Source organism: Acomys russatus, chromosome X (genome assembly GCF_903995435.1).
Source record: "Acomys russatus chromosome X, mAcoRus1.1, whole genome shotgun sequence".
Taxonomy (NCBI): Eukaryota; Metazoa; Chordata; class Mammalia; order Rodentia; family Muridae; genus Acomys; species Acomys russatus.
The window spans coordinates 121,281,998-121,291,615 of record NC_067169.1 but is presented as its reverse complement, the minus strand read 5'-3'; positions in this window follow the sequence as shown (position 1 = coordinate 121,291,615).

Here is a 9,618-nt window from a genome sequence, read left to right as displayed (position 1 = left end):
TGATTTTAAAGACTAATTACTAAGCCACAGAGAAGCTAACAACTTAATAAAAGTCATAAATAGCTGCTCCCACTGAGAGTCAAGTCTGAGCAGTATGACTCCTATCACCATACCTGCTTCCTGTTTGCTCGTAATCTTCCTTATTCGTTGAAATTTTTCCCCAATGTATCAAAGTTGCTCTCATCCTTTCACATCAAATGCAATCTCCTTCATTCCCCCAGGTCCTCCCTGTTAGGATCAGGCTGTCTTGTCTATTCTCCCAAGACTTTGTACATCCCCTCTCATGGCATTTCTCATACTTTGTTTGATCCTTTGTGGAGTGAATGATGATATATCCCTTGGCAGTCCATACTGACCTTCGGGACCCTGCACACTTCCTTACTACCCTTTCTCCTTCAACCTCCCAGTAAGCTATGTTTCAAGACGTAGGTGAATAGGATAAGATATAAGTTCTCCCACTACGTATTTTACAGTCATCAACTTAAACGTATCATCCCTATCCAGGAGACACTCAGATACTGTTTATGCAGAATACATTTGCCATTTATGGGGCCAGTTCCCTATCTTAAAATCCCCATGAGCTTTTCCTAGAATCCTTCACCAAAAGAGATAAGGTACCATGGCTCAGTGGATTTCAGATTAAGAAAAGGGAACAGAGTCCAGCCCTCATTTCCAGCATAAGAATCTCTTCAAGAGATCAGAAGTGCTCACTGTCTGTGAGCACTGTCGGGCTCGGGGTATATCTCTTCCTTCCCTCATGGAGTCAGACTGTGCCCACATCAGCAACCCAATTGTCAGGAAGCTATTTTGGGGTTTGAATTAGAATCCACCCTCTCTACTGTCTGTGATGTTGTTCTTCCGCATTGCCATGTCCAAAGGTTACACCACACCTAATCTGTCTCCTGTATTCAATTATTTTGGCACTTTGGTTCTGATCAACCCTTCAGTGAACCACTTGAGCACACAATGCAAATGACTCAGAAAACTGTACTGCATCATGATGCCCACTAAATTGGATTGCCCTTTCAGCTATTTGATGTATTGCTTAACAAAGAGCCCCAAAGAGCCTGAAGTGATTAATTCTTGTTTCCATGTATAGCTATCTCCAAGGGTAGAGTACTGGTTTCTTAATGGCCTAAGAGGCAAGCTAAGACCTACCCTCTGTGGGCACCATCACAGCGACTAAATTCTTGTACTTCATGGGTCTTGTAATAATTCTTTTTTAGTGCATCGCATATAAAACGTCCTCAGAACAAATGCCCCTTCTCACTCTATCTTCTTCCAGAGCTTCTATAGCTCTGGCTGGCCCAAACTCTAGCTACATTGAACAAGGGGCTGGAGTGAAATGTCCAATTTAGATTTTGACATAAAATAGTAGGGGAAAAGCACCTAAATACTTATTAAGAGAAATATAGTGCTGATATTGACTCAGTATTATATGTACTTACATATAGGTAGTATGTGTGTGTGTGCATGATCACACATATGGGTTCGTGTGTGTGCAGGTGCATGTGTACAAGTGTGTGTGGATTTGGAGCCCAAAGGCTTGCATCACTGCTCTTCTCCACCTTATTCATTAAAGTAAGGTCTCTCAGCTGAACTCAGAGCTCAATGATACAAATTCGTCTTGCTAGTCAGCTTGCTCTGGGGATGCCATCTCTGATATCAGAACTCTGAGCTTTCAGGCTGGCCACCATGCCTATGCAGCATTTATACAGGTTCTGTGGCTCCCAAATTCTGCACCTTGTGCTTATGAAACATCCATTTTATCCACTGAGCTATCTTCCCACCCAAGATTTTCTTTTAAATCTCTCTCCTCTTCCTCCACGCTGCCCTACCTCAGAGAGAGGTGGGGAGACCATGTTGAGCAGCATGCTTGTGGAAGTCAGAAGACAACCTCAAATGTTAGTCTGAGGCAGGGTCCTATATCTGTTGCTGCATTCGACAGGCAGGCTGGCCTGTGAACACATGGTGATGCTCTCCTTTCCAGTTCCTATGCCACCATAGGATCACTGGGATCACAGATACTCTCTACCACGTCAGCTTTTACTTGGGGATCTGAACACTGGTCCTCATATTTGCAATGTAGATGTCTTATACACTGAGATGTTTCTATTTGTGGGCTTGGCTGAGTGGTACACTTCTATAACTGGAATAAACTGAGAAGCTGAGGAAAGAGGATCTCAAGTCTTAAAAAAAAAAAAACCAACAAGAACAAACCAAAGCAGAATAAGTTACTCTAAGGAGCTATTGTCAAATTCAACTTTCACCAATGACTTTTTTGCAATTCCAAGCATCTCCAAGTCTGAGTTCTGTCATGTGAAAAATCAGGAAGGTCATCTCTGCCCTGTCTACATCAGGGGCCCAACCAAGGATACTAAGAGACAAAATATGTTCTAGTAACTTTTCACTCATCCAATGGCTTTAGTCTCTATAGTCCTGTCTTGGTGGAGTCAGGTAGAAGAAAGCTCCAGAAAGTATTTTTATATGTCTTTGTGTGAGGAAAAGTGAAGTCATCCAATGACTTGTGCGAGGTATGTTGTTCCAGGCCTAGGAACTTGTTAAAGTCTTCCAAAGTCATATATTCTTGCATTCTCTTGTCTGCTAACTCAAGGAGTTTCTTCTCAGCCCCAGAGTAGATGAATCCATTGGTAGACCAGACTCTGCTGCTCCCCCAATTCTCAGAAGCCTTCTTAAGCTGCCATTTGAAGCACATAGGAAATAATCTGGGGAATAAAGTCTCAGTTTTTCAAGGCTTCTTGACAATTCCTTTTTTTCTGTCTCCAGAGCATGCGCTAGCTAATAGCAACTGAAGTATGGATCCTGACACTTTGACTTTCATGATTTTCTTGAAATAATATCATTAATGACTTGATGCCTTTGAATAAAGATTGATTTAAGATATTAGCAGCAAACATCCATGAGTCATGTAAGAATGCTCAAAATTACATGTTCTTACAAGAACATTTTCGTTAATACCTCTTTGACTGACTCACCTTATATTGTTAAGGGGAAATCTGCTCATAGAATTCTGCTCTATGTTGTGCTGTATCAATATCACATTTCCCACTATTTAACTTTATAAAAATAGATAAGCTTTTCTCCTTGGAAACAATTTATCATCAAAAGCACATTTTAGGTTATCACAAACAAGCATAATATAAATCTGTTTGTTTATTTTTCTGCAAAAAATTATATTTGGGATGCATTTTTAAGGTAGAATACAAAATAAAGTGGATTTCATATTTTACTCCCCTTTTCCTTCCATGAAGCCTATGGAAAACTTTTCTTTTTATTATATTTTTTACATATAAATTTAATTATTTCATATATATATACAATAAACTACCTATACCAAGAAGAACCATGACACAATCAGGAATTATATAAATTTACATTCATAGTGTTTTGGCTATTTGCATTAGGCAACCTTGAGGAAAACATCTTTTCTATCTTGGTGAGTCTAAAATTCTGAATGTAAATCAATGTCTATCATCTCTCATCTCTATCAACTTAAAACATCTATCTGGACCTAAAAACATCTTAACCCCTAAACAACTAAGCTTAATTGTAAGACTAAAACAAATATGTCTGTCAGATATATTGAGCCAGAAGGCTGGAGATGATGCTCCAATGGTATAGGGTTTTCAGTGACTGATCAGGCAGCAAACTGTCTCTGACACTTTTTCATTTTGGAAGCTGCTAACCTCCACTTCCAGTTTACTCAGGTAATTAAGTTTTATTCCTTCTCAAGTCTCTTATGAGGTTGAAAGCTTTTCTTTTAAGTGACCACTACCAGGATATGATGGTAAAATCCTATCACTGAAGTCACTGAAGATCTCTCTCTCTCTCTCTCTCTCTCTCTCTCTCTCTCTCTCTCTCTCTCTCTCTCTCTCTCTCTCCTCTCTCCTCGCTCTCTCTCTCTCTCCTCTCTCTCTCTCTCTCTCTCTCTCTCTCTCTCTCTCTCTCTCTCCCTGTTTCTTCATCCCTCAAACAAGTGTCCAAACAAGCTATTGAAAATGCCTCCTGTCTCACTTTGGAAATCACCCTAGGCCTCAGTAGTATTAAGCAATGATGCTTTCTCAAAAGGGCCTGGGTAGAAAGCACAATTTGGCTAGAATGCAATTAGAATCTATACATCTTGATTGTCAAATCATCCTTTAAGTTAGCATTGTCTTTCATGTGCAGTATTAGCTGAATATTTAAGTATACTTTAAAGCCACAAATTTAGATCATGCAAAGTGGAAGGAAGGCAAGGATCAATGGAACTGATCTCAGATAGCAAAGGTGTTAGTAATAGCCTTGCAGTCTGATTTCTTCGTCCTTAGAAAAAGAATTCCTAGGGAGGCAGAGACAGGCAAATTACTATGAGTTCAAAGCCAGTCTGGTCTACAAAGCAAGCAAGGCTTCACAGAGAAACCCTGTCTCAAAAAAAAAAAAAAAAAAGAAAGAAAGAAAGAAAGAAAGAAAGAATCCCTAAAAGAATTAAAAAGTGGTCCTAGGATATACCTCAGCTACTGCTTAGTCCTCTGTATAGCAAAAACAAACAAAAGCAAAATCCTAGGCATAGTGGCACAAAATTGAGTACCTACAAAGTGCCAAGACCTATCCCAGATGTGAGAAAAGTAAAAGACCAATGACATGTGTTGTGTCTAATTCAGCTCCTGTTATGTAACTATTTCCTCCAAATTGAAACTCTCCTTTCATCTCCTCTAGGTGTCTAATGCCTCTTGCTCTTCACCATATTGCCATTAGTCTGGATTTGTGTTTGTTACAGGATCAGAAATTTTTTTCCAAAGGCTAAAAATATTTTTGAACCATTTATCAGCCTTGGCCTCAGGCTGCACTACGTCATCAATGAGGACAGAAGTGCTGATCTGTCGGCATTCTCCATCATCACTCTTCCTCAGAGAAGAGGAAGAGCTTAAGAGCAATGGAATGAAGAGAAAGCTGCAGAGCTCTTTTCACCTACATCTCCTTTTCTCTTTTAGTTTTTCTAGCAAACCACTGGAGAAGAAATAAGAAACTTGGGAGGAAGCTTTTTTCTACAGGGAATGCTGACTGTGACCAAACACAGTCACCACTAAGATTTCTGAAGGGAAAGAAATGATTCCTCATGGTAATCTGAGGGAGATTCAGAGAGTGGAAGGGAGAGAGAAAGACACAAGGAATGCCAGCGATAAACTACAGAAGACATGAGCATTAAAGCATCAACAGTCAGCCATTGAGTTCATCACCACCCAGAGAAAGGCAAAGAATGGGCAGGACCAGGAAATCTTTGCAACAAGCTAAAGAGAATGAGGGTTGCAAACTCTTTCTAATTTCAAAGAGGATGAATGAACCAAAACGTTTTACAAATGTGAAACTTGTTGAGAGGTCCGAAGTCATGTGAATATTCTAGATTACACATATTGGAGAAAATATGTGACGGTTCTCTTTCTATTTTTCCCTTTTTTGCTCCTCCTTCCCTTCTTTTTTTTATTTTTTTAATTAATTTATTCATATTACATCTCGATTGTTCGCCCTTCCCCTGTTTCCTCCCATTCCTCCCTCCCTCCCACTTTCCCCCTTCTCCCCTCCCCTATGTCTGTGATTGAAGGAGACCTCCTCCCCCACTATATATGCTCTTAGAGTATCGAGTCTCTTCTTGGTAACTTGCTATCCTTCCTCTGAGTGCCGCCAGGCCTCCCCATGCAGGGGACATGGTCAGAAAAGGGGCATCAGAGTTCGTGTGAGAGTCAGATCTCACTCTCCACTCAACGGTGGAGAATATCATGTTCGTCGGCTAGGTATAGAATGGGGAAATAGTAGGCTCCACAGGGTCCTGGAAGCCTACAAGAAGAACTTTATGACAGGCAGATCTGGGTCCTGGGGTCCTCCTCAAACTAAGGCACCAGCCAAGGAGAATATAGGCAGTAAGCTTCGAACTCCTTCCCTTCTTTAATCTCCATTTCCTCAAATAGTCCCCTCTGAATTTTCACCTCTTATGTTTATTTTCTTAAGTATATGCTGTGTGTATGAGAGAAAATATGAGATGTTTGTTCTTCTAAATGTAGTTTATTTTTCATAACCTGGTCAGTCCTATACATTTACCTCCAAGGAAAAGAATTTCATTCATATTTCTTCCTAAAGAAAAATCTACTGTGGGGAGTATACATCCATTTTTATGCATTCATCTGTTGATAGACAGCACACAGAGAAGTTAGCCAGGAAATTCCCCTATAACTAATTCTTAGATTCTGTTGCTCTACCTTAAAAAACTACTTTAAAAAAGATTTACTCAAAAAATTTAAATTATGTTTATGAGTGTGTCTATGTGGATAAATGCACATGAATGTAGATCCATATTTTGAGTACTATGAATAATAGCGCAATAAACATAGACGTGTAGGTATCTCTGTGCATGTTGAATTAGACTTCTTTGGGGATATACCTGAGAATGGCTTTTCTGGGTCATATAGTAGCACTATTTGGGGCCTTTTGAGAAACTTCTACATTGTCTCCCACAGTAGATGCAGCCATTTACCTTTCTGCCAGCAATCTATAAAATTCTTCTTTCCCCACATTCCCTTCAGCACTTTTTGCCGTTTGTTTTCTTAATGATAACCATTCTAGTTAAGGCACACAAAATCTCCATGTTGTTTTAATTGAATGCTTCTGATGGTTAAGTATAGTGGACATTTTTTTATATATTTATTGAATATTTGTCTTTCTTCTTTTGAGAATGGTTGTTTTTCAACCCATTTCTTCGTTTATTGATTGAATAATTTGAGAGTTTGGTGTTTAATTTTTATTGATTTGTACCTTTTAAATATTAATCCCTTGTCAACTATACAGCTGGAAAATATTTTCCCATTTTGTAAGCTGTCTCTTCACTCTGATGATTACTCTTTTTGCTTTGCAGAAGCTTTTTAAATTTGTGCACTCCCATTTGGCAATCCCTGCTATTATTTCCAGAGACACTAGAGCACAGAGACAGATAGCCTGGGATGCTGAAATGATAGAATCTCAGCCAAATCAACAGGGAGCTGTAGAGCACACACTACCCCTTAGAGGAGTCCTACATTTGGCAGAGTAGGCCAGGCTCCATTGCCTTCACTATGGGCACCAACTAGGCCACAGCAACCCTTAAAGAACATTGTCTTGGCTCACACAAAGTCAGCTCACTGTAGTCCATACAGCTGAAACACATATTCTTACTTGAAAAGAGATCCAAAGGATCATTGAACTGACCAATAGCAGATTTTTTTAAAAGTCTTTAAGATATCTGTACTTCATTTATCAAATGTCTTCCTGCATAACGTTGCCTGGTATAAAGTTGCCAATGTATTATATGAGGTAAATGTATTGATTTGTCATAAGCTATTATTATCATTATTCAGATTTAATTCAATCATGGTAAGAATTGGAAAACTAATATGAAAAAATTACTTCTCTGTAACCTTCAAGCCCTGGGACATCATTCCAACCAAATGGGTCATCTAACCCCTATGTGATCATCCTCAGAGTGACTTGAGAATTCAGTACCTTTGAAAGAGATTCTCCATTTGGGTTCAAGGCTCCAGCACCCTCGAGATTTTTATTTGAAAGGATTTACTCTACATGCCTGTACTGACCATTTGACACTTTTGAAACTGTTATTCTTGTGTCAGTAGAACTCTGATTTTTCACACTGGTGTAGTTTTTCTTTGAGATGGAAAAGAAGACAGATTGAATAGAGTGGCTTATAGACTGTGCTTCAGCTAGTCCAACAATGGCTGTGTACCAAAGAAATCCAAAAATTCACTAGTTTCTCAGGCCAAAAGTCAGATGCTCTTCAGTATATTCTGAAGAAGTAGTCTGTAATGCTACAATTGAGGAACAGACATCCAGTGATAGTGAGGGCAAGCAGAAAAAGAACAAAAGCGTCCTTCTTCTATGTCCTTTATACAGGCTGCTGGCAGAAGGTGTGTCCCACATTAAAAGTGAAACTTTCCACCTCAAAAGACCTAGATTAAACACAGTTCTTCCTACTTTGAATGATTGAGTTAAGAAAATTCCAGAACAGATGCACCCGGCTCCTTGGATTTTAGTTAATTCCAGGTGTAGTCACATTGACACCAAGAACAGCCAGCACACCATTTATGAAAGAAAGGATGTGTGAACCCCTGTGATCTCAGGACCTATGTGGTAGATAGAGGAGAATTATTACTTTAACACCAGTTTGAGCTACATAGCAAGAACCTGTAGCTAGCTAGGTAGGTGGGCAAGTAGAGAGGAAAGAAGAAGCTTGGCACGGTAGCACATGGCTGTAATTCCAGCATTTGAGGAGCTGAGGCAGGAGGTTCAGGAGTTCAAGGCCATATTCGAGTACAAAGTGAATTCACAATTAGCCTGGGCTACAGAAGATACTGCTCAGAACTTCTTCCTACAAACAAACAAAAAGTTGTTTAGTAAAAGAGAGTAAATTCAAAAGACTTAGGAATGGCTTCTGAAGCATCTGAGAGGGCTTGTCTGATTAATTTCCACTGGGTACCAACTAAAAATACTCCATTAACCTGAGTTAGAAAATCAAGTCCCAGGGTGTTGTTTTTCACACTCAAATTTCAAATTGTATGACATTTTCCACTTTGGAAAGAATGGGAAGCGAGTGCAACATACGGTGGGAAGAAGAGAAGGCATTGGGAAGCTTCACATTCCAGGTAGTCTTTGGGAAGCTGGAACAAAGAAACAACAAAGGAGGCTGGAGAAAGGGCTCAGCAGGTAAAAGCACTTGTTGCTCTTCTAAAAGACTTGGGTTCCCTTCTTAGCACCATGGCAGCTCACAACTGGCTGTAGCTCCAGTCCCAGGGGTCTTATGTCATCATCTGGCTTCTGCAGGCACTATATGCATGTGGTACACATGCGTGTAGGCAAAACACCCATACTCATAAAACAAAGGGCTATAAAAATTAGGAAGGGAGAGGAGGAAGGAATGAGAGAGGGACAGGAACAGGGAGAGAGAGAGAGAGAGAGAGAGAGAGAGAGAGAGAGAGAGAGAGAGAGAGAGAGAATGAATTATGTTGTCAGTGTTGACACCAACAGAGGCAAGGTGTCAGCCTTTACATTAGCAGAGTGTTTTTATGCTATTAGTCAAATGTTTCTTCCTAAATCAAGTGTCTCACAAATAAATACTAGGTATCAGTATAGATACCAGCATGCATAACATTGGATGGTTAAAGTGACTGCACTGCATTAAGGTTTGGAGGCAGAATGTCGGGATTTTGTCTCCGGCCCGACTTTAAGCAAGTTCTTTTAACACATTTGTACGTCCATTTCCTTATCAGCATAGTGTGGCTAACACAAGCACTTGCCTGACAAGATTCTCGTGAGGGTTGCATGTGGACATGTAACGTACTGAGCATTGTGTCACTTATCACTGTTTTGCTTAGAGACATGTGTGCCTCTTACCAGCCCCAGGGTATGTTCTCCTCTTTAACACCTAGGTAACCACCACAGTGTCCACAGTGCTGATAACACTTGCACTATGTCTCATGGCTGGCTCACACAATAACCTAGGAGATGATCAGGACAAGTATCTGTATCCCTGCTATACAGATAAGGAAGCTGAAGCAAAGAAGCTGGGAAATGTAATCAATA